Source organism: Eurosta solidaginis, chromosome 1, assembly GCF_040869045.1.
Source record: "Eurosta solidaginis isolate ZX-2024a chromosome 1, ASM4086904v1, whole genome shotgun sequence".
NCBI lineage: Eukaryota > Metazoa > Arthropoda > Insecta > Diptera > Tephritidae > Eurosta > Eurosta solidaginis.
This window is the reverse complement of record NC_090319.1, coordinates 129,741,420-129,765,766: the sequence shown is the minus strand read 5'-3', so window position 1 is coordinate 129,765,766 and position 24,347 is coordinate 129,741,420. Positions and strand designations below refer to the sequence as shown.

Sequence of the window (24,347 nt, the reverse complement as noted above, 5' to 3'; positions counted from 1 at the left end):
TGAGTAGTTCAAATATAAAATAAAAGTATAAAATATGTAATAAAGTACATATTTGGACGTATAATAATTCATAAATTCATATTAGTTTAAATTTCATAGAAAGAGGTACGAATACATAGTGAAGCATATAAGTAATTCACGTCTTTTTATAAATTCAATGTTCTTAAGACTAATTTAGGTAAAATAAAGGAGTTGGTGGTTGACGCCTGCGTTAGTCGCTCCAACATCGTCCCCGCCCTAGGCGCGTTCAGCGGCTAGAGCCTCTTGCAACTCTTGAAGAGTTCTTAACGCGTCTCGTACGAGGAGGTCTGACACCTTTACCCTGAAGGTGGCAGTCTGCAGCCCTTGAGCGGTGCACCGAACGGTGCGTCGAGCGGCAGTGGATGCTGGCGGTTGTGCGTCGGTAGCTGGAAGAGACCGAGAGGTAGCTGCGCGAGAACGGGGTTCGCACGGTGGGGGTAGAGGGTACCTGAAGTGGTACTACTTGGCGACTAGGCCGGGGTGCCTGGGTGTGACGTGGGATGCTCGTGGTTGCATCCCGTCGATGCAGCAGAGAGTGGTGCCTTAATCCGCAAATTCGACAGCGATCATACGAACTGCATTCATCGGTGGCATGAGATAGCGCCAAACAATTCAAACAGAATTTATGCGCCCTCGCGAGTATCCACCGTTGTGGCGGCTTCATTTTCTTAAATATGATACAGTTTCGAAGGGCTTGGTTGCGTGTACATACGCGGCATCGTCGGTAGTCGGTTTGCAGCGGCGGGCGGCGCGATACCACTGCTGACCGCAAGGAATTTCGGGGTGCCGGTTGCTGATCGCGATCCATGACAATCTGAAATGACAGGTTTACAGATATTTTGGGCGAGAGAACTGCTAAATGGAAAGGGTTTCAGGGTTGTTGCGACGAAAATGCGGTGGGAGTGGAAGAGGTGGTTCAGTGGTAGCTTGGGGAGCTTTCCGTGCGTGCCCTGTATAAGTTTCGCTTTGAGGGCGGTTTGAGTGCGAACGTCGACAATGCGTATATGACCATCTGGTCCGGGATATATTTCCTCAATGCGTCCTAGACGCCACTCTATCGCATTCACCGACTTTGGGTTCAGTTTGTGGATTTTTCCACTATTACCGCTTCTGCAGATCCTTTATGTAATCTTCTTTCCATCTTTTGCTGATTTAGCGATGGATGCTTTTTACCCTTTCCCAACGGTTCATAAGGGACAAATCTGCATGGTCCACTTCCGGGATGGCCAGGAGAGGGCAGCCTCTGAGGAAGTGGCCGGGGGTGAGAAAGGTGAAGTCGGAGGGGTCTTGAGATAGAGGTGAAATCGGGCGTGTTTAAGACGGCTTCTATTCTTACCAAGAGTGTGATAAATTCTTCAAATGTGAAGGTATGAGTTCCTGCAGTCCTTTTAAAATGGAATTTGAAACTTTTTACTGCGGCCACCCACAGACCACCCATATGGGGAGCACCGGGGGGAATAAACTGCCAGTTAATACCTTGAGGGGAGTATTTCTGAATGATTTCTTGGGAGGCAGTTTTCAGAACGTCGAAAAATTCCTTTTCGGTTGCCCTTTTGGCTCCTATAAACGTTTTGCCATTATCGCTCATCATTTTCGCTGGGTATCCGCGACGTCCGACGAAGCGAGCGAAAGCTGCGAGAAAAGCTTTTGTTGTTAGATCGGAGCACAACTCAAGGTGGACAGCTTTTGTAGAGAAACCAAACAAAAACCGCCAGGTAACCTTTTAGTAGGTTGTGAGACCTTAGCATAGAGGCTTTTACGTGAAAAGGTCCCGCAAAGTCAACACCGGTAATAGTAAAGGGCGGAGCATAAGTGCGCCGTTCCGGGGGCAACGCTGCCATGATTTGCGAGCGCATCTGCTGCTTATGGAGGGTACAGGTCTTACATTGGAGTATGCATTTCTTTATAAGGGGTTTGAGCCGCGGCATATAGACTTCCTGCCTTAGGCATTGTTGCAAGAGACGTGCCTCGGCGTGGAGAAATAGCTCATGCAGGAATTTAACATAGAGAGTCGCAAATCGCGATTTTTCCGGGATGATGATAGGGTGTCGTTCATTAAAAGTCATGGTCGAATGGGCTAATCTCCCATTCACCCGAAGGAAGCCATCTTTGTCGAGATATCGACTAAGTGCCAATAGGGGGCTTCGTTTGTCTATCACCTTGAATTTTTTTAAACATGCTTTTTCACGGGGAAAGAAGCGGGTTTGCGTCAAGGCTATAATTTTACATTTCGCTTTATGGAGATCATCGTAAGAGAGAGTGGAGGACGCGTAATGTGTGCCTCCTGTTCGATGACTCAGGTTACGGATGAAAAAGAGGACAATCGGTTGAGAAAATCTGGTTCATCTTCCGTGGCGAGTAGAGCTTCGACTCGGCTTACCTCGGGTGGGTTGGTGTTTCGTATGATGCGTTTTTTTGGCTTCGGGGGGCAAAGTCAGCCACTCAGGGCCATTTCACCATAACGGAAAACTAGCCAAGTCGATGGATTTACATCCTCGAGTGCCCATGTCCGCTGGGTTGTCGCGAGTGCCGACAGGTTTCGATGACGCATTTCCGACGAAATCCATATTTCAGCAGTGCGGTTAAAGACAAATGTTTTCTAGTATGGGGGGGGGGGGGGGGTTTCCAGCCATGCTAGAACTATTTCCGAGTCAAACCACAGTATTACTTTTGTAATCGAGAGGTTGAGGTTTGACTGGACGACAGCGACGAGACGTACCAAAAGAAGAGCCGCGCATAGTTCTAGCCTTGGCAGGCTGCAAGTGCGAAGGGGTGCAACTTTACCCTTGGAAACGAAGAGATGAGAGGAGATACTGGTATCGTGAGTGGTCCGAACATATATATTGGCGCAGTATGCCTTTTCCGATGCGTCACAGAATCCATGCAGTTCTACTTGCTGGTTGGAGTTATAGTTGACCCATCGGGTGATCTCAATGTTCGAGATACCGTACAAATTTTTCGTGAATTGAGACCGTTTTATGAGACGGAGGGGTTTAACTTCCTCGCCCCAGTCTGTTCCGTCTATACACAATTCTTGGATGAGAATCTTTGCCTGAATCATTATCGGCGTAAGCCACCCTGCGGGGTCAAAAAGTTTAGCGACAGAGGAGAGGATCTGACGCTTTGTCCTAACAGAGGACAGGGGTATAGAGTCGACTGTATACGAGAAGGTGTCTGTGAGGGCGTTCCATTGAATGCCGAGAGTTTTGGCGTTACTCGTTTTCTCGAACTCTAAGAGATTTGTGTCGAGCAAGTCCTCTTTGTCGACATCTTTCAGAATATTAGGGTGGTTGGCCGGTATTTTTCGTAATTGGAATCCTGCTGACCAGAGCGCTTGGATGACGTGAAAGAGAGACTGTTCAGCCGAGATAATATCATGGCTACCAGAGAGAATGTCATCTATATATTTTTCTTTGGTGAAGACAGGGACGGCTTTGGGAAAAGTTTCTTCTACATCTTTGGCCAGTTGGTGAAGACTACGTATGGCTAGGTAGGGGGCGCAGTTCACAAAACGTGACTGTTTTCAGACGATAGTCTTTTATGGGGTCGCTCGGGGCCGAGCGAAAGACGATCCTCTGATAGTCTCTGTCGTCTTCGTGCATTATAATTTGACGATACACTTTTCCTACGTCTCCGTTGAAAACAAACTGGTATGATCTCCATTTGAGAATAAGGAGCATTAGATCGGGTTGGAGGGTAGGTCCGGTATAGAGAACATCATTAAGAGAATATCCTGATGCTAATTTTTTCGAGGCGTTAAATACGACCCTTACTTTCGTGTTTTTTTCTCGGGCTTTATAACCGCATGATGGGGGAGATAAAACGAGGCGCATTTGCCTTCGTTAGATTTTTCATAGGAACCCGTTTCTTCCATATGATCGAGTGTGAGGTATTCTTCTAATACATTATCATATAGTTCCTTGAGATTTCCTTTTCTGGGGAGAGTTTTTTCCATCCCTAAAAATTGGCTGAGGGCAGAGGGGCGCGAATTGGATAAGGAGATCGCGTCAAGGAAGCTTGGCTTAAAGGGGAGCCTGACCACATAACGTCCATTATCCGCGCGAGTAGTTGTGCCTGTGTAATAATTTTCACAAAACTCATCTTCAGGAGTTTTGTCATTGAAGCTGGGTATTTCTTCCAATTCCCAAAACTTCCTTAGTAGGGAGCTTAGTTCGCTATTAGTTACCTCTGAGACTTGTATGGAGTACGAGGTTGCTTCCACAGGCGTCTTGCCGCTGATGATCCATCCAAAGATCGTGTTCTGAGCTAACATATGGGGTGAGAGCTTTTCAACGCCTTCCTTAATTATTTGGGGTATTATGTCACTACCTAGAACAAGGTCTATTTGAGATGGAGAGTCACAATTTGAATCCGCAAGATTGAGGTGCGCCCATTTCGCTTGGAGTTCGTTGGTCAGTTGGAAGTTGGGGAGCATTTTCTTCAGCCGAAGTAATACTATCGCTTCCGCAGATTTTTGTTTGCATGTCGGCGGAAACAAGGGCCAGGGAACACAGTTTATTTGAAGTTTGCACTACTTTCCCTCCCATGCCAGAGATTTCAAACTTGGAGGGTTTATATGGGAGTCTGATCCTGTCTTGGGCTCTTGTGGAAATGAAGGTTCTTTCAGATCCCTGATCTACAAGAGCTCTAAGCTTGAATATCTCCCCTCTATGTTCTACCGGGACGACAGCCGTGGGCAAAATTATTTTACAATAATTTTCTGCACAGAACGATTGTACTTGGCTTTTCTGAGAGCAGGAAGGTTCTTCATCCATAAGATCGGCTTGATCCGGGGTTTTATCGGATGAGTTAATGGGGTTTGTCGTTGTCGTTGGGAGGTTTTCCTTTGCGATCGGGAAGGTTTGTCTCCTCGGCGTGGGTGAAGTGTCTTCATGAAGCACTGAGTTGTGCCGATCTCGACATTGATTGCAGGTTTGACTGCTAGGACAATCTTTCAACATGTGTGACTGGGAGAGACAATTGAAACACATATTGTTTTCTTTGACAAACTTCCTGCGGTCACAGGTAGACAATTTCACAATTCATTATTTTAATTTTATTAAGGGATGAGAGGAGGTTCTACACATTGAGCATTTGTACATCGTTCGATGCTCTGTTACGTGAGACTGGGTGTGGAAGGTCGATTTATTTGGAAACGAATGTGACTGTTGGGGTTTAAATGGTGGCCTAGTTTGAGGGGGAGTGAATTTACTTTTACTTGGGCGCCATTGATCAACTCTTTCTACCACTTCGTATTGCTTTGTGAGGAACTGGTTCATTTGGGATCAGTTGGGAAGTTCTCTTCTTGAGGTTAGAGATTGCTCCCACATCGCGACTGTATTTTCTGGGAGTTTAGAGGTAACCAGATAAATAAGTATGGGGTCCCAGTTATCTGTGGAGACTTGTTGCGTGGCGAGAATTTGAAGGCAATTATTTACCGACGATTGCAACCTTTGAATGTCTTCACTGTTTTCTGTGGTGATCGTTTTTAAATTCATCAGGGCCCGTATTTGATTATTTACCAGAACCCGTCTGTTCTCGTATCGGGACTTTAGGGCTTCCCACGCTAAGGCAAAGTTGTCATCAGTCAAGGGAAATTGGTTGACTATTTGAGCTGCCTTTCCTTGGGTTTTGTATCTGAGGTGATACAATTTTTGTGCTTGGGAGAGTTTGGGGTGGCTTATGTAGACCGCTGTGAACATGTCACGAAATGAGGGCCATTTTTCATAACCACCATAAAATATTTCGGTATCGCAGGGAGGGATCTTTAGCGAAATACCGGAGTTGTCGGATGGACCTGGTGTGACTGTAGGGGCGCGGGTTCATTTGCTTGTTTAAGCAACTGAAGCTGGTCTTCGATCTGGGCTTTTGTGTCTTCATACGCTATGAGACAGGACCTGTATTTGCTATTAGCAGATGTTGGACAATCTTCGGGCATGCCCTGATCTGGGGTTTCGACAATTTTATCGAAGACGTGTTGGACTCTATTCCAGAATTTTTCTATGTTTGAATTTTTTATGTTAAGCGAGGACTGAGTATTGTCTTGGAGCGACGTCGACCTAAACCGAGCAAAATATTCCATAAAATTGTCCGTTTCGGATATAAATTTTTTGGGAGCAGACGAGAATTTAAATCTTTTAACTCCTTGAGTTTTGGAGCCACTTTTTCTCGTTTCATCGTCACTCATTTTTGAGCTTGTTTTATAACGCTTACGAATGAGAATTAATAAAAGTTTAACTTCAGAGAGAAAACACTTTTTTTTTTTTTTGAAGAGAGAGTATTTGCTTTTAAATATGTGAGGGAGTTACGTTTAAATATTCACGGTATTGAGGGTGAGACTGAGCAAATTTGACCACTGTGCTGCGTTTGCACTATATTTAATGTATTTAATGTGTATATATGCGTGAGGGTTAAATATACGTGGGAAAAATACAATACATATATGTGTGAATATGAGTAATTGTCTTAATTTCTCTATCTATATTCTTGTGGACTGTATAAATGGGGATACAGAGTGAAATACTAAATTACTCGGCAAAATTTTAGCTTTACACAAGAGAGCTATATTTTTTAAACGCTAGTGTATGCACTGAACCACTCTTGTACCACTGTATGAGATTTTATATTGCCGCTTATTTGTGTAATTAATTTTGTGTATGCGTTTGTATGAATGTGTGAACGCAAGTAAGACCAAATATTTGTTCAATATTTATTCAAGTGGGGGAAAATCAGAAATTTGGAGAGGTTTTGATATAAGGGTGCTTTTAGCAAGTGTGCCACTGTAGCTAACTACTGAGTTTTTCTTATTTTGCTTTGCATATATACCGTACTGAGTTTTGCAATATGGGGTTATTGCTGTATATATATATATATATATATATATTTATATATATATGTGTATATATACGAAGTGGTATGTGAAAGTTTTGGAGGGAAATGAGGATTTTTGGCGGGAAATTCTAATCCTCGAGAATGAATATTGCCTTGATTTTTCGTTTCTATGTACTTATTTTCCGTGATGGGGATTTATTCTATTTCATTTAATACTCACGGTTTACAAAAAATGGGTAGCTACTTGCGTTTTTCTTGCGCTGGTTTCCTTAGTGGCGTCGAAGGACCACTGTTTAGGGGGCACCGTACATAAATTTACCATACCCTTTTTGGTATGTGGCTGTGTGACTGTGGGCACAGCTGGGTTGGTGATGTTATGCTGGTGTTGCGCACTGTTTGAGGGATGGATGACTCCTTGCAGTTGGTTGTATGGTGGTTGCCGGACACGGCTGCGGTGATGATGGTGGTTGGTGTTGGCGATGAGGTGGTTGAGATGGTGGCGGTGACAGAATGCATTCCTAAAGATTGGGATACTTTGCGGCGAATCAAATTAAAAGGTCACTTTAAAACAGAAACCTCGATTTAAAGTTTAAGAACTACTATTCCCTTTAATATAGTGTGTATATATTCTTTTAACTGAGATTTACAATTTTTGTGTCACACCGAAATAAGAAAAATTGAAATGAAATGTCAACATTTAATATACATATGTTCATATGTTTTGTCAACCAATGGTTGGGGTTGCCAGAGGGGCGAAATATGCTCAGGCATTCATTTACAATTCTATGAGTGATAATCCGAGTTTAACATGAGTGTTGCGTAGAATGGGTATACGTATTCTAAGTAATTCATGAGTAGTTCAAATATAATATAAAAGTATAAAATATGTAATAAAGTACATATTTGGAGTATAATAATTCATAAATTCATATAAGTTTAAATTCCATAGAACGAGGTACGAATACATAGTGAAGCATATAAGTAATTCACGGTTTTTTATAAATTCAATGTCCTTAAAACTAATTTAGGTAAAATAAAGGAGTTGGTGGTTGACGCCCACGCCAGTCGCTCCAACACCATGTAATTATATTTAATTTCGGAATCTGTAAGTCTCAGATGAGAGCAAGGCTTCATTAAATACTCCTTGAGAGCAAATGCGTCATTGGCTAATAGTACATACGGTGATTAAGTTGATGATAACGGAAGAAAACTTGGAGGAGGTATTTTAACTTTATTTCTTTCTATAGCTGATTTCAATTCCGAGTTTAGTAAAATTCCTGCGTCTCCTACTCTTCCGTTAACACCGACATCTGCATAAATAAAACAGTAATTGGCATCTGCGACTGCCATCAACACAAATGAATGATATCCTTTATAATTAAAGTATGTAGATCCACTTTTCCTCATCGGCAGTATCTTACAATGCTTCGCTGAAAATTGTCATTATAGCTTGCAATTGAACTCCTTAATAATAAATATATTTTAATTTACCATCTAAAGCACCGATGCAATTCGGAAATCCCCACATTTCATAAAAATCCTTCGCAATATTCAGCCAGTCCTCTTCCGTTGCTGGAAATTTTAAAAGCTAAATATAAATTAGGAATAGATTCCTTTAAAATTTTTGAAATTGACGACTGCTGAATGCGGAATGGCAATTGAAGAGAACTTTGGCTTTCAGCAACGATAGTAAAAAGTTGTACAACATTTCAAGAGGAAATCACACACACTGCTTCTGAACGAACAGTTGGTTGCGTAAAAATGACACCTTAAACTGAAAGCGCCAATTCGTTTGGGGTTTTATCCTACATATATAGGCAGAGCGCGCTACCATCACACCATTATTTCTGTCAAAAGTGGTTATATTTGGAATAGATCTCAAAACAAATACTAAGTTAGTTCAGAATTTATCCCAAAAACTACACCCAAAAAGTCGTTATTTCGAAGTGATCCGCAGGTTGATTCCGAAATAATCTTTGTTAATTCCAGAAATATAAGACTTGCTCCCCCCAATAAATCCTCAACCAGTCGCCAAAGACCCCAAGTAGTCCACATTATCAGCATAAAAACCCGAACGAAATGCTGGTTTAAGGTTTTTAGTAGTCCTTATGCTATGTTCTGTTAGTTACCAGTGGCCAAATAGCGCAGGGTCAAATGTAATCGTTCTCCTGGCGCAATACAGCCCCTCATTTTTGTATATTTTTTCGTGATATAGGGACGCACTTTTTCCAGCAGCATCTCGAACTGAGCAGGAGTCATTCGTAAGATGTTTCGATATAGCTTGCTGTCTTCGCATTGAATTTCCCTAAATAACTTACAACTAAATCCTACGACGAAAATAAAGTATAAATATAATGAAAACAAATTCCTATTTAAGGTATTGTAGTTTACAATTCCTTGCTGCTCTCCCTTTTCCGATGGATGTCCAGCAAGGTGAGCGCGCGAAACTGCAACCCTAGTAAAAAGAACGTGACTTGGCGAGGCAACTCAACCCTAGAATCCCTCATATCAGGAATCTTAAGTTGGATATTATGCGAGTGGTAAATGAATGCAAACGTAAACGTGTCAAATGGGAAAACATATTAAGAACTGTAACCGCTCTGCGGCTGTCGGTTAATTCTGGTCAACCGTCAAATCTTTGCTTATCTGGAAGAAATACAGTGCTGAAATTTCCATCGCATTTGGCGATCAAACTCTCGAAGAAATGCGCTAACGCTTTCTGACGGTAATTTATAATGCATCATTCAATAGACAAAGCTATATGTCCTACAAATAAACGGACACATAAACACAAGCACGCCCATTACTGTCACTACCACAGAGGCTACCAGATCCATGTATATTGTATATGAAGAATTGCAGCGCATTCTTGCAAACTTTGTGTGGCGTATTTCTTTTTTTTAGTTTCCGTTTCCCTCTTATGGTAAGAGCGGAAGCATGCAACAAACAATTTGTTGCAATATTTAAAATTTCCAATTCCATAATTTTTTATTTATTTAGTTTTAATTTGTCAAAATAAAAAAATGAACGAAAATATCCAAGTGTCAGAAAATATAAAGCAAAACGGCCGAATGTCAAAAAAACCTATCGAAATACAAACTGGCTGGTTTGTTTTTAACAGCCTAGATTGTATTTTCTTTGTTTTTCGGTAATTTTTTCCAACATAGCTTGCCCGTTTCCACTTACACCAAAATTGTATGTTCCATTTCTTTCACACAAAATACAGGAAAAATACAAGTAAATAAACTAGTGTCCTACCCTTCAAAAAAGGCGAGTACTCCATAAATAGTGTAAGGAATACTCCTCTAGCAGTATAGGAGTGCTCCAAAATCAATCTGTATTCATACAAAAATTGTGCTCCAATTAACATTGCGATGTCCTAGGAGAGAAGTAGGTGATCCCACTGTCGCTTTATTTGTGATATTCCATAGAGTACATACGTGAGAGTACTTTCTAAAGTACTTTCAATGTGGTACTCCATGGAGCACCCACAAAGGATAATATACCAAAGTACTCCAGAAAAACTACTCTGTAGAGTATCTGCGGAACAGCACTCCCTAAACTGCTCCTGAAATATTACTCCATGGAGTACCGACAAGAGATTACTTGCGAAACTGCTTTCAAAACATTACTCCTAGGAATACTAGCAAAAGAGTACTCGTTAAATCACCCTCGATGGGCTTCCCAATGGAGTACCTAAAGGAGATGACTTACGAAAGTACTCTCAAAGCATTACTCCTTGGAGTAGCTATGGAAGAGTACTTTTAAAACCATCGCTAGAGAAGAAGCCACCCAAACTAAAACATAAAATTTATAAAAAAGTCATATTAGTTACTTTATTCACGGAAATGCTAAATTCCGAATGCACTAAATTCCGAAGATGGCGAAAAATGATTGCCTTCTGCTGCTATGCTAGGAGAGCTGACCAATTCCATAACCTCTGATCCTGCGGCATAATTTGGGTTTTCAATTTGAAGCGTCGCATTTTCTCCATTTTTCAATCTACGCGCAAACTTTTCCCTCTCCATTTTCTGAATACGTCTTTTGTGACGTTCGCTGTACCTTTATATATTTGGTTATAATTATTTTATTTTTCACCAATAAAATTGTTTACTTTTAAATAAAATTCACTTCGATAATTATTTCCGCCACAATTCCTGTTTGAATAATTCCCTATACTATAGTATGTATACGTAAAACCAGTTGAGCGGTTGCATTTTATCAGAGTTGCCATAGTAAAATGTTATCATCAGTTATTTGTATGCAATATTCTACTTTTGGCAACTCTGTTCGATCGTCATCGTGTCGTGATCACGGTCGTTAAAACATGAGAAATGATCGGCTGATGGTGGTCCGCAAACGCTTTGCATAGGAATATTATTAGAGTACTCCAACATGAAAAAAATGGAACACGTAATCCAACAATTTTTGCAGGGTATACGTATAAGAAGGTGTCTGTCTCTGGTGATGGACTTAGTAATTCTTCATCTTGTGATAAAAATGTACGCCAAGTACTCAAATGCCATTTGATTTATAAAGCAGCTTCTTGTGTTTGAAAGTATTTAGTTAAAGCTCCGATTTTCTTTTTTAACTAAAATTTCCAGAAATATTAATTTCGTGATTTTTAACACAGCCAATTTACTTGCGGTTTATTTCACAACACAGCTGATCATCGATAAACAAATATCGATACAAAAAAGTTACTGAATAATTAAACTTCCTTGAGGGCCAGGCAAAGTTGACGTATCCATATCCATATAAAACAGCTGATCCAACCTATTTTATGGAAATCAATGTAACTGGTAAATGGTCCCATACCATAACGCCCTTGCCATAACCATACCATAGCCAACCAATTCGTTTTTGGTTTTCTGCCATATCCATAAACAGCTGATTGCTGAATCGCAATTTTTTTGTAATTTTGTTTGCGCTATACTTTTTGTCTGTGCATACATATATACTTTATTTAACTGCTTTTATTTATTTGTAAAGAAGTTATGGATGATTTGAAACTAATAGAGTTGGTGCGCGATTTGCTGTGCCTTATGATTAGGCGAATAAAGATTTCATGGATCAAGCAAAAAAGAATACCGTGTGGAAAGAATTGTCCGCGGAATTAAGAATTGAGGGTAAGTATCTATTTATCAACGTAAATTTGTAATTATACATATTTATACACAACATTAATGCATATATCAACCCTCCAATAGCATCCGTAGCAATAAGCGATGGGAAAATCTGAGAGAACGCTTTTCGAAAGAAATTCGCAAGACGAAGAACACGTCAGGAAGCGGTGCGTCTAATGGAAGGCAGTGGGCACTATTATAAAGCCTGCAGTTTTTAAGAGCACATATAGTACCGTAGGGAGATGCTTGGCGTTTTATTTATGGTAAAACTATTAAGGGGGATGATAAACAGTCCATTTTTGCTTGCGAGGTGATGTTTAATGTCCCTTTTAGGCCCTCTCGGTATTTCCAACCGCTATATTTAAATACATATAGATCGAATTTTCAAATGCATGAACCTCTTCGTTGTCTGTGTCAAGATTTCAATAATCACTGTAATAATATTGATACTTGCGACACACTTTACAGTATAAAAAAATATATACTCACTGCCTTGAACTCATAACTGTTTCAAAATCACATGTTAAACTAGATCTGTTACCTGCTCCAGTTACTTTGGGCGGGTGGCTTGGAATCACGTCCTTTCCAACCTCCCACACATTGCAGCCCTACTATTGTGTGTTAAATATACATCAGCTGCTCGAAATCACGTCCATTTCGACAGCAATGATAATCAATTCCGTTGCTCGGCATCACAGTCCATCCCGACAACTGATTCAATAATATATGTATATACATATTTTATAATATAATTTTGCTCACTATGTATGCTTGTTAATTTTACACTGTAATCCGCATTTATATTCATTCATTCATTCATATTTAGTCTGATTAATTGTAAAATTTGTAGACTAACAAATAAATAAATAAATAAATTGCTGTGCACGTTTAGTTAAACCTTTTTTGAAAAAAAAAATAAAATTTAAGTATTTTGTCAATAACACATTTATTCGAATTATTATTCGATTTATGATAAGTTAGCAATCATTTTCCCATAAAAACATAATTTTATAATAGAAATTTCTTGTAAATATAGATGTTTTATATATCAAACAATACCTTGTTTTATTACCTGCTGAGCTGGCAAAACTGTTCACTTTCATATGTTTTCATTTGGACAGAAATTTTTTGCAATATTTGTGTTGATATTTTATAAGTAAATTAGTGAAATTTAACATAATTTTTTCATTAATTCGTGTAAGTTAGATTATGTTAATATACCAAGTATAAAAAGTAAAGTTATGTGTGCGCTTAAAAGATTGCAAACATGGGGGAACAATATGTATCACACAAATCGGTTTTTCGCCGATAACTTTTGAGCGGGTGAAAAAAGTTAACTTCCGCTTTCGGGTTCTTAATCTAGACGTAAATGCGCGTCTTTTGATACCTCGAAGAGGGGCAATACAACTTTTATATTTTATACTACGAATATTCTTATGTTATTTAGCATTTGCGTGAATAAAGAATCTAATATAATACGCATACACATACGTGAGTAAAGAAACTAATATAATATATATACATAAAACCAGTGCGCTGTTGCATTTTATCAGAGCTGCCAAAGTAAAATTTTATTATTAGTTATTTGCATGCAATATTTTACTTTTGGTAACTCTGCTCGATCGTCATCGTGTCGTGATCACTGTCGTTAAAAAACGAGCAATGATCGGCTGATAGTGGGCCGCAAACGCATTGCAAAGGAGTATTGTTAGAGTACTCCAACATGAAGAAAATGGAACACGTAATCCAACAATTTTTGCAGGGTAATAATAAAATTTTACTTTGGGAACTCTGATAAAATGCAACAGGTCACTGGTTTCATGTACACATATTATATTAGTTTCTTTATTCACGTATGCGTATGCGTATTATATTAGATTCTTTATTCACGCAAATGCTAAATAACATAAGAATATTCGTAGTATAAAATATAAAAGTTGTATTGCCCCTCTTCATTTACTTTCATTTTAAATTAAATTCACTTCGATAATTCTTTCCGACACAATTCCTCTTTAGTACTTTGGCATATGATCCTCTGTGGGTGCTCCATGGAGTACTACAGTGAAAGTACACTCACGTATGTACTCTATGGAATACTCACAAACAAAGCGAGAGTGGGATCACCTACTCCTCTCCTAGGACATCGCAATGTTAATTGGAGCACATTTTTTGTATGAATACAGATTAGATTTGGAGCAGTCCTATACTCCCAAAGGAGTATTCCTTACATTATTTATAGAGTACTCGCGTTTTTTGAAGGGTTGCTGTCGTGAAAAAAGTAACGCACGCGCTCTCTCAAAATAGTGTACGTGTGACTCGCTTTCTCGCTCTTACTTATTGTGTTTTCGACATTCCTTCTCGCTCGATGATATTTACATTTTGAAGTTACTTCATTAGGTATGTTTTCGTTATCCTTAACCAAAACATATGCAACAACAACAACACGGGTAACTGGCTTGCCGGTTACCCGTACCGGTTACCTTCTGTCAAATCGCTTTTTCCATAAATGAAACGCGTCCCTTATGTTCAGATAATATTTAATTATAAATAATTGATATATACAATGTTTTTTTACAATTTAAATTATTCCCTTATTACTCTAGTGAACTTTACATATGTGTATATTGATATGTACAAGCTAATTAAGTACATTAACGTATATTTATAGCTGTGCCCTTTCTGAAACTTTCGAAGCTCAGTTATGATGCCCAATTTTTCCTGCGCTGGTGGTGTTCTTCAACATCAGTTTGCAGAGCCATATGAGTTTTGTAGGGATAATACCGGAAGCCCCAATTCGTGCTATCAAAGTCGATTTACAGGTGATATGGAGCCTTTGGTCTTGACCCTTTTCCATAGTATGCTTGTTAGTGCCTTATATGTGGTACTAAAAAGGCGGGGGGATAGTTGTCGCAGTTTTCTTATAATTTGAGCAAATTTATATTCTTCCTTCAGCCACAGATGGAATATTTGGAATATTGCTATGCGCACATCGTCAAAATCAAATTACCTAGAATGAGAAAGAAACTAATATCAGTAAGGATAGTTTAGTTTTTAATATATTTAACCCGAAAAATGTTCTATAAATAGGGCTCCACAATTAGCTCTTTTCTGAGAGGCCAAGGGCACAAGGGACTTAAGGAGATTTCAGATAACTAGAATCAGGGGTACCCGAAGATACTTCGCTATAGCAATCATAGAGAACACAACATTATAACAAGGGATAATTGATTGATGTTACGAAGTAAATTAGACGTGCTACAAAAACAAACAAATGCAGATGACAGTTTAATTCAACAACAACAACTGTTGCTGGCTCCAGCGGGTTAGGGGGCTTAGAGTATACCCGCGGTAGGTATGCCTGTCGTAAGAGGCGATTAAAATACCAAATTGGTTCAAGGGGTTGTGTAGCGCAACCCGTTTAATGGGTTGCCAGCGCAATATATAGTTTCTCCAACCTAATGGTGAACCTCAACTACCCGTGGCGAATCCTGTTTCTTTAGCAGCCGAGGCACTGGCGACCCCATGTTCCTTATGGATCTACATTTGAAGGCGCTTAGTTAGCTGACATCGCTTACTTAAATGGTTGATTCTAAAGTAAAAACCAAAACAAAATATAGGTTAGGTTGAACTGGCGGGCATGAGGATCTCACATAGACTGAATGAGTCCGTAGTGTTACCAGAAGTTTGTTTTAACGACCAAGCTAAAAACCCTATCAACAACCAGGACCTATGTTATAAAATAACTCCGTCCTCTTGACAAATACTAGAAGCTTCCTAGAACTTAAACCACTTGCTGCTTCTAGATCTGACAGCTGTCAGCTGGAGTCTTAGCCTGGCAAGCGCATGGCACGAGCACAGAACATAATCGAACGTTTCCTCCTCCAACCCGCACTTTATGCTATCACTTACCAAGCCTAATTTAAAGGCATGTGACGCCAGAAGGCAGTGTCCAGTAAGAATACCCATGAGTCTACAGTCTACAGTTTAATGATAATGAAAATATAATAATCGGTGTTTATGAATAACATATTTTAATTAATCTCTTAGAACAACCTGATCGGTGGCTACATCGCCATGTAGGTAGTGTGGTGTTCCACCTTGTATAAACGTAGGTACTGTATGTGCTCAACCGTGCAAATTGACATCAGCAGTAACAATATTTACATAAACATAGCTTGGTATTTGTGCAGGCATCAATATAGCATACATTGGTCCAGTTCGGTGTGCACCAGCCACTTGTACAAACACTTTTAAATGCATAGCTTTAATATAGATTGGATATCAGCAGTGCTCCGGCTGTGCCAATATGTAATGGGCTGCTCCGTATCTTGGTACGGCTGTATAAGTACGGGCGGGTGCTTTGTATTACTAGTCTGCACAAGATCGTACGGTACATAGATGACTCGAAGATGCCAGAGGGCATTGGACATTGGTCTTCGGACCCAGAGCCAAAATATCAGTACCTCTAAAAGCACATCCGAGCATTTTTCAAGCGGAAGTATTCGCCATAAGTTAGTGCGCTAAGCTGAACCTTCAGCGCTGATACCCCAATGAAACAATTGCCATACTCAGTCAGACAGTCAGGCCCCACTAAAGGCATTTGCGGCGTTCGAAATCAGCAAAGTCAGCACTGATCCTTCAGTGCGTAGAAAAGCTGAATCAATTAGGAGCACACAACGTAGTACTGTTGCCCTGGGTCCTAGGCCACAGGGGAGTAGAGGGTAATGAGCAGGCGGACTCAGAGTTTCATTTTTTGCGTCCCTCCCACAAATTGTCATCCTCCCAGCAGATCCTTGCAGCGGGTCTGCGCCATACTCATACGACCACAATCCGGGTCCTTCTCCTGACCCCTGTCCTGAGAAATAGGTTTGCTGCGTTTGCCGGAAAAGAATCTTTTTAGGACGGTCATATATATAAGGGTCTGAAATATTTCAATGAAGTTCCTAATCACATAAAAAGTAGTAATAACTTCAATACTTTTAAAAAAAGTTAATTGGAGCATTGTAAAACCCATCCAAAAAGATACAATTTTTCTCCTCTTATTTTTTACATGATATATCCGATACTGGAGCGCGAAAAGGGAATGGTAATATTGGAAGTAGCAAAATAAAATGCATCCGGCCCTAAGGAAAAGAAAATCTGTCGCCACCTGTAACTCCAGACAGTTCCAACAACTAATTTCGCTGGAATTCGGTATTTTCAGCCGATATTTACTGTTGCTGATCGGAATCATTCGCATTCCGACAGCATTAATATAACAATAAAATTATATAATGTGTAACAAAAATAACGAAAATAAGGCCAAACAAAAGTTGGAGCAGGGGGGGATTGGAAGCACATCCTTTTCAATCTCCCATTATATGTTGAGCTGTGCTGATCGGAATCTGCGTGCATTCCGACAGCGTCTTTACTAAACAAAGTTGAGGGGTGATTGCATACACGTTATTTCCAATTTCCAACATCCAAAGACATGTTTAGCTATGTTGATCGGAGACTAATGTTGTTGTTGTTGTAGCAGTGCTTCGCCCCACTTAACAGCCGCGACCGATCACAAATTGTCATCAATATCCTCTAAAGGAAGTCCAAGGAAACTTGCTGTTTCAACAGGGGTGGACCATAATGAAAGGGGCGTTAGAGGCGTTGGTTCCACATTACAATTAAAGAGATGATTGGTGTCATGTGGGGACACATTGCCAGCGGGGCATACATTTTGTATGTCGGGGTTGATTCTCGATAGGTAAGAGTTTAACCTGTTACAGTATCCAGATCGAAGTTGAGCTAGAGTGACTCGCGTTTCTCTGGGGAGTGTGCGTTCATCTTGCGCAAGTTTTGGGTACTGTTCTTTGAGTACTGGATTAACCGGGCAATTCCTGGCATAAAGTCCGACCCCTGTTTGTGGAGTTCACCAAGGACCTGCTTGTGTTTGTTTGCTTCATACGATTGGGTACTCAGGTGCCGTATTTCCTCAAAATGCTTACGGAGATGACTCCTTAAGCCCCTAGGCGGTGTTGGCTCATCAATCAGATGTCTGTTTGTATGCCCAGGTTTATGGGTTAGCATCTCATTTCTCTCCTTGATGGGGAGTATTCTCGTCTCATTATGTAGATGGTGTTCTGGGGACATAAGAAGACAGCCCGTGGCGATTCTGAGAGCAGTATTTTGGCAGGCCTGTGGCTTCTTCCAGTGGGTAATTTTTAGGCTTGGCGACCATATGGGTGACGCATAGCACGTAAAAGGCTGGCCAATTGCTTTGTATGTAGTAATGAGCGTTTCTTTATCTTTTCCCCCGGGACTGCCAGCAAGGGATTTGAGGATTTTATTACCGCTCTGGATTTTCGGGACAATTGCGGCTGCGTGCTCAGCAAAATGTAGATCCTGATCAACGTCAGTCGGTAGCGTAGTGCCATCGACGTGTATGTTCAAAATGGTCGACACTTGGGACGTACATATTGTAAATAAGGTCGCGGAAGATTTAGTCGGTGATAATGCCAGGTTTCGCGAGGCGAAAAAACTGGAGAGATCAGGGAGGTAGCCGTTTATTCTGTTGCAGAGCTCATCGATCTGTGCGCTTGGCCTGTGGCCATTATTGTACAGTCATCCGCGTATGAAACGATAGTGACTCCTTCTGGTGGTGAAGGTAGCTTAGATATGTAGAAATTAAACAAAAGTGGGGATAGGACACCACCCTGTGGCACCCCTTGTTTAATTCTTCTTGGTTTTGATGTTTCGTTTCTAAATTACACCGATGCATGCCGACCACTCAGATAATTTGCGGTCCACCTTTTAAGACATGGGGGAAGGGTAGACCCTTCCAGGTCTTGCAGTAACGTGCCATGGTTGACCGTATCAAAAGCTTTTGATATGTCTAGCGCTACGAGTACTGTTCTATGGTGGGGGTTTTGATTTAAACCGCAATTTATCTGGGTGCTGATAGCATTTAGCGCGGTGGTGGTGCTATGAAGTTTTCTGAAGCCATGCTGATGACAGGCTAGCTGCAACTTTGCTTGGAAGTAGGGGAGCAAAATGGCTTCAAGCGTCTTTGCTACTGGCGATAGGAGAGATATCGGACGATACGACTCTATGTTAGCTGGTTTCCCAGGCTTTAGTAGCGGGACCACCTTGGCCATTTTCCATTTTTCGGGTATGACAAAGGTTGAAAGAGACAGGTTGAAGACATGCGCTAAGTATTTGAAACCCTCTTTCCCTAGGCTTTTAAGCATCGGCATGGCTATGCCGTCTGGGCCCACTGCTTTGGATGGTTTAGCGTGACCAATGGCATCTTCAACCTCTCTGGCGGTGATGGTAATTGGTGACGCGCTGAATTTATGTTTATGTGCGTGTCTGTTGGCCCTCCGTCTATCTTTGTCGACCGTAGAATGCATTACATATTGACGGCAGAAAGCGCTCGCACATTTTTTCGAATCCGACAGCACTTTATCGCCGAAGGCGATAGAAACTTTGTCATTGTGCTTAGACGGATTCGATAGGGACTTTACGGTGGACCAAAGTGTACCCACACTGGCAGAGAGGTTACAACCTCTTAGGTGCTCCTCCCATTTCGCCCGCTTGTGTTCATCCACAAACAATCTGATGCGTTGGTTTATATCCCTTATTTGGTGGTCGCCGGGATCGAGCTGTCTTATAAGGTCACGTTCTCTCGCTAAATTTGCGGCCTCCGCCGGGAAGTGGGGCCTTATTTCGGGAATTCTCCCTGCGGGAATGAAACGTGCCGAGGCGGATTGAATGACCTTGCGGAAAGCACGCTCCCCTTGGCGGGAATCAGTCGGGAAAGGGAGGGCAGCGAAGAGGTTGTCTGTAAAAGATTTGTATTCATCCCACTTTCCTTTTTTAAAGTTTATGAAAGTGCGTTTTTCTGTAACAATAAAGTCGGCGGTACGCTCGAACGAAATAAGTATAGGCAGGTGGTCGGATGCCAGTGTTACCATCGACTTCCAGTTGACGCAGTTTACACGAGTTCTGCGTTCACGATTGAGATATCCGGCGAACTGTGAGAGCTTCCTACCATACGTGTGGGAGCGTCTCCGTTTATTGTGCAGAACGTCGTTTCTTCTATTTGATCCGCCAACATCTCACCCCTACTGTCCGCCCGCAAGTTTGAATGCCAAAGATCGTGATGGGCATTAAAGTCACCTAAGATAATGCGAATGTTGCCAGTGAGTAAGGCGCTAATATTAGGGCGGTATCCAATAGGGCAACAGGTGGCAGGAGGGATGTAGATGTTGATGATTTCTAGGTTTGCATCGCCTGACCGGACAGATAGGCCTTGACGTTCTAAGACATTGTCCCTGCGGTCGATGCCGGGATCAAATATATGATATTGCACAGAGTGGTGTATGATAAACGCGAGGCCGCCTCCATTTCCGCTCATGCGATCTTTTCTGTGGACATTATACCCAGAACAGGTTTGCAGTGCAGATCTTGCTGTGAGTTTAAGCTCTTGAATCGCAGCAATGCGGATGTTGTGCCGCTTCATGAAATCGACTATCTCCGTGATCTTCTCCGTTAGTTCATTACAGTTTAACTGCAGAATTCTGAAGTGCATAGGGGAGACGTCGCCACTCTGGGGTAAGTGACGGGTGACTAAGCCTGGGTTGAGGAAGGCCAGGACGCAACTGCTATTGTGGCCCTGGGACTGGGCGTCCTTGGGCAAGCATTTGGGTACCCGGTAGATTGGGATTTGCGACCTGGCAACATGGCGCAATGAAACCCGTCGGGGGTTGCCGTCGCGGAGACCAGAACATCTAAGAAAGTGGCACCGCCCAAGGCAGGAGCTGCATTCGGCGGATGTCGCAAACATATATATTCTGTGCTGGCAAACGGTGCAAACGGGGTTAGGGACTAAGAGCCTGTTTCCCTGACCTACACGATTGCTGCCGGAAAAGAGGGGAGGGGGGATTCAAGGGGTTGTGTAGCGCAATATATAGCTTCTCCGACCCAATTGTCAACCTCACCTTCGAGCCGCGAATCCCGTTTCACTAACAGACGAGGCTCTGGCGACCCCAAGCTCCTCATGGAACTTGGGGGTGGGGAGGGAGGGATGGCCTGAAGGTTCAATGTGGCTATATAATTCGTTCCCGAGATGGTCGGGCCAGCACCTTAATGGTGCTGTGTTACCGGAGCGTATCGGATCTGTATCCGACAAAGGACCATCACATCGATAACACTCCCCAAAGCCTTCGGGGAGTAACCTAATCGCTACAACAACAACAACAACAGGTGGGGGGGGGGGGCTAAGGCGTAGACTACGGGACGCCCTTGGACGTGAACAGCAAGGAGCCACAAAAGATTTATAAAATTACGTGGACGTGGGGTTTTGGGATCAAGCCCAGGACAACCTGTCCGATGCAACCATCCCTTACACGAGATACACTGAACAGAGTACGACCGTCTTAAAAAGATCCTTTTCCGGCAGATGCAGCAAACCCATTTCTCAGGACCGGGTCAGGCGACGGACCCGGATTGGATTCGATACCTTCCCGGAGTAAGAGAATATGGAGCAGTCCCGCTGCAAGGAGCTGCTGGGAGGATGACAATTTGTGGGAGGGACGCAACAAATTAAATGGGGTTACACTGAAATGACAGTCCTTGGCCGGGAAAAATTCCGAGTCGCTCCAGTACATAGAACCGACTGCCTTGAGAAGCGCCTCGGAGACTAATACATTCCGACAGCTTAAAATACAAATATAATTGAAAAATATAAGTTCCAAATTTTGTTGCCTTAAGCTGGGAGCACTGGAGGATTGGAAACGCGTCCTTTCCAACTTTCCTTAAATGAGTGGCTCCCAGACTCGTCCGTTTGTCACGCTAGTAAATATGCTGATCGGAATCACATGGCATTCCAACAGCATATTCAATAGAAATAAGTGATTATAACAATGAATTGTACTTAGTAGTTTAAGTTTTAGGCCTAAACAGCCGTGATAATAAATAAATTAAATTTAAAAAATAAATACTCTTGTCAGTGTCACGTGCAAGGGATGGTTTCATCGAACAGGTTGCTTTGGGCTAGATCCCAAAATCCAGCGTCCTCGTAACTTTTATAAATTTTTTGTGGCTCTTGTTGTTCACGCCCTCATTACATTATGAGGAAATACGGCACCTGAGAACACAGTCGTATGAAGCTAAAAAACACAAGCATGTCTTCAGTGAAATCCACAAACAGGCGTCGGGCCTCTATGCCGGTGGTTCCTGTACTCAAAGAACAAAACTAGCAGGAGAGGAACGCACTCTACCTAGGGAAATGCGAGTAGTCATTCTAGCTCAACTTCGATCTGGATACCGTAATAGCTTAAACTCTTACCTATCTAGAATCAACCCCGACATAAAAAACATTGTCCTGCTTGTAATGTGTCCCCACATGACTGACACCAACCATCTCTTTAACTGTATTGTGGAACGAACGCCTCTAACACTCCTCTCATTCTGGTCCAAACCTGTTGAAACAGAAAGTTTCCTTGGAATCCCGTTAGAGGACATTGATGACAATTTGTGATCGGTCGCACCTATTAGATGGAGCGAAGCCCTGCTACAACAACAACAGCAGGCGGACAATCCGGAAAGAGAGGCAGCAACTGTATGACCCATCGATCTCGAGCCGTTCCAGTTGGCTCACAGGGGCATTTATTAGTAGAAGGGAGGGAGAAGAGAGAAGAACACTGGCCCAATATGCCAGGCCTGAGTCAATATAAGTTACTGTTAGGGGGATACATCACAACTCGATATAGGGCATTAATAGGCCTCTCGAAAGATAACCTAAGAATCCTAACGGCTATTCTTACAGGACATTGTAGACTGAACAGTCGCATGCAAAAGCTGGGTATAATATTGAACAACACATGCCGATTTTGTGATGGATCAGCAGACGGCGGACCATATCCTTCTAGAATGCGACGCAATTTCAAGACGTAGTGCTAAGTTTATGGGCTCACCATGGCTAGAGCATTCCCACATTTAATCCCTCAAGCCATGAACACTGCTAGGGTTCATCAAGGATGTCGGCTGGAATGAGGTGCTGTGAAGGAGATGTGCAAGTTACTGTGCAATCCTCAATAGATTATCTATCTACGTTCCGGTAACATGCACCATTGAGGTACTAGCCCCACCATCTCGGGAACTATTGATATGACTACATTAAACCTTCTAGGGATTGAATATTAATAATGACCGCAATGCGAAAGTCTGCTAAAATGTACCATTCTCCATGGAATGCTCGATATATAACTTTCCACGTTTTGAAACAGTGATGAAAAGAGCAAAATTTACTAAAATTTTAACTGGCTGTGGGTAATAAGGTGTTGATGTCCTCCCTTAACTCAATGTAATGACAACTGCGACGCATGGAAAATGACAAAAATCTTGTAAATCTACTGATAATAATTAATTAATTCTCCCCCTTCTATGCAGTTCTATGCATACATACATATGTATTTTGCTCTCCAAACGCTAATTAAAAAAATCAATTGGTATTTACATGAACTTCGAACTCTGTCGTATTTGTATTCTTCAGTTGATTATCAACAAACATGACAAATTATCACTAACAAATTCATACATGTTGTTTATATATTTAATATGGTAGACAATTTACTTACCCTTTCTGGTGCGATGATTCATGGACAATCGGGCCTGACTAGACGCGATTTTTTTGCCTTAAGAGAGCGTGCTTAACGCGAACCATATCGTGTTATGGCACACCTTTGGTGATTCAAACAATCAAAGAAATTTCTGCTTCTAATGCTTCTAGGATAACAGCAGCAGCTCCCGGTGGCGCCACATAAATAACAGTTGCATGCGGATCAGTTGCCTTTTTTGCTACGGCTACCTATTCAATTTTAATTCACATTACATTATCTACTGTTGCATGTTTTAATCAATACAAATCAATATAAATTACCGAAGCAAATACTGTCAAACCAAGAAGCGTAGTTCCACCCTTTTTTAGGGAAATACATCCAACCAGTTTTGATACCGTATTCCAAAGCATGTTAGTTGTGTAAATTACCTTGTTTAGCGGTAAATCCTTGGCAAATTACACGTGAATCTGCATTTAATTGTAGGTTTCCTCTGGTTTTGGTATATTCTGAGCTGAATCGCACCCCGGCGGAGATGCTATCTATTAGAATAATATAACATTTTTTTTATTATTTAAAAATGCACATACGTATGAATGAAAAGCAGAAAGTAAATAATGTTGTTGTTGTTGTAGCGATAATGACACTTCCCGTTATCGACTTTGTTGGTCCTTTGCCGGATGCAGATCGGGTACGTTTCGGGAACCATTAAGGTACTATCCCGACCATCTCGGGAGCCATTTAGTATGACATGAAACCTTCTAGGCCATCCCGTCGA

General features: G+C 41.6%; 1 long non-coding RNA gene across 1 annotated transcript; it reads right to left on the bottom strand.

Moving 5' to 3' along the window:
• Positions 1–14,576: 14,576 nt before the first annotated feature.
• LOC137237935 (uncharacterized) lies at positions 14,577–24,347 on the bottom strand. The gene is made up of 3 exons (XR_010949058.1): positions 23,893–24,347; positions 23,591–23,820; positions 14,577–14,985 (listed from the first exon to the last, which is right to left on the bottom strand). It is a non-coding gene; the product is annotated as an uncharacterized lncRNA (long non-coding RNA).